The sequence below is a fragment of the Elephantulus edwardii genome, unplaced genomic scaffold (assembly GCF_000299155.1).
Source record: "Elephantulus edwardii isolate Elephantulus edwardi_28Jun2011 unplaced genomic scaffold, EleEdw1.0 scaffold00112, whole genome shotgun sequence".
Lineage (NCBI taxonomy): Eukaryota > Metazoa > Chordata > Mammalia > Macroscelidea > Macroscelididae > Elephantulus > Elephantulus edwardii.
The window spans coordinates 8,919,728-8,921,832 of record NW_006399862.1 but is presented as its reverse complement, the minus strand read 5'-3'; the positions used below and the strand labels follow the sequence as shown (position 1 = coordinate 8,921,832).

General features: G+C 39.5%; 1 pseudogene; it reads right to left on the bottom strand.

Moving 5' to 3' along the window:
- Positions 1 to 1,466: 1,466 nt before the first annotated feature.
- Positions 1,467 to 1,847, bottom strand: LOC102853349 (annotated as a pseudogene).
- Positions 1,848 to 2,105: the final 258 nt, after the last annotated feature.

Here is a 2,105-nt window from a genome sequence, read left to right as displayed (position 1 = left end):
GCTGGGTCAAATGGTATCTCTATTTGCAACTTTTTGAGAAAGCGCCATACTGCTTTCCACAGGGGTTGCACCATTTTACACTCCCACCAACAGTGGATTTCTAAAAGAGGTGATATTTGTGCTGGCTTTTAAAAATGAGTAGAAGTTTGTCAAATAAGTGTACTACAAGAAGAAAGAAGAACATGTGCAAAGGCACTGTGGTTGAACTATAACACGGATATCTGGGACACATATGTAGGCCGAAACTCCTAGGAATGTGTATCAGTGAAACATCCAAATTGTGTCTAGCATGACATAAAAAATTACAATAATGTAAGACCTGTAAAAGCTGAAAACTAAGAGGTCAGAAATCAGTCTGGGAAGAATAAAGACAATATTTCCCACTGATACTAGTATGGGGGAACTCTAGTGGTGTAGTCTGTAAGGAAATGCACAGTTAACCCCAAAGCAACACCTCTCATGCAGTTAAAATTCAACAGTAGTTCCAAGGGAGAAAGATAGGCAATTCTATAGACTCAGAAACCATAAAGGATCAGATTTGAGTCCGGGCTAGCTAGCAACAACAACAAAAAAATGCTAAGATTGCACTCTGTCAAAGGTATTATGAGTTACCTGGATTTTTCAGTGCTATGAACTTTTAAATTATATATGTTTCTGCATTTTATATATTTTTAACATTGATGTACTACCGTACCATATGCCATCAAGTTGATTCTGATGCCGTACATTCCTATATGATAGAATAGAACTACCTTGTAATGCTTCTAAGATTGTAACCTTTAAGGACTCAGACTGCTGTGTCTTTCTCCCATGATGCAAGGGTTGGGTTTGAACTTGTGATTTTATAGGCAGCAGCAGCCACACTTAACCCAGAAGCAGAATACTCAAGCAGGGTAAATGCAAGCTTACTTGTGCTTACCTTCCAATCTGTGGTGAACAAATTAATCACAAAGATGTCCCGAAAACATGTGAATCTGTTCACTACAGATTATGAAGTAAGAACAAGTAAATCTACATAGAGTTTGAGTTGTGACCAAGACAGATGTCAGCCAGCCTAGAGGGAGAAATTTTGGTGTGAAAAAATGTGAAATTGCTTACTACAGATTAGTAAGTATATACTGCAAGTAGGTCTCTATTTATTTTGCTTATTGGGAAATCAGTAAGTAAGGAGTTGTGCTGCCAACTCAAAGACAGGTAGTTTAAATCCACCAGTTGCTGCATACAGGAAAATGGGCATATAGCGTCTTTGCGATTTATAACTTCTGAAAAACTAAATGTATAGCGAAGAGTCATTACAACAATAATGACACTTGTCTAACGGTTGCACCACTAGAACACTCCACATTGCTATTTTAGAGACTAGAAAGCAAAGATTTACTTATGAGAGATAGGCTGGATAAACAGGCAGAGACCAAGTTACAAAGAATTTTTTCTTTTTAGTTTTGTGTTTTATTTATTTAAGAAGTTCAGGCCTTGACTGCGTATTTCCGCAGTGGGTACAGGCCCTCTTTTCGCTGCTGCTTCTTGGTCTTCAGGTTTTCCTCATGCTTGTTGAGCCTTCGGCGCATGGCACGTGTTTTCTTGGGCTGCAGATCCAGGGGTTTGTACTTCTTGCCCTTATCCCTTATAGTATTTTCTGAGGTTCTCCTTCTGAGTCTGGTTAATAACAGTGAGAACACGGGCAATGGATTTTCGGACAACTTGGATTTTGGAGAGCTTAGAAGCCTCACCACCTGTCACTGAGACAATGCGCAGCTGGGAAAGCTCCACCTTCTGATCATCCTGCTGTTTTAACAGCTCCTCCTTCTTCTTTCCACGCGCAGGTCCCGAGCCTTGATTTTGGCCATGACTGAGCGATAGAACCTGGCTGCCACCTGATCCAAGCCCAAGAGAAAGAGCTTTTTTTTTAAATGGCATTAGAAACTATCTCGTACTTTAAAAAAAAACAACTAAAAGCAACGAGAGAGAAACAAAGAGTAACATATAAGGGAGAACAAATAAGAATAAGCGCTGGTTTGTTTCTCAGCAGAAACCATGAGAGCAAGAAGACAGTGGAATGGCATCTATCGAACACTTAAAGAACACAACTTTCAACCAAGAATATT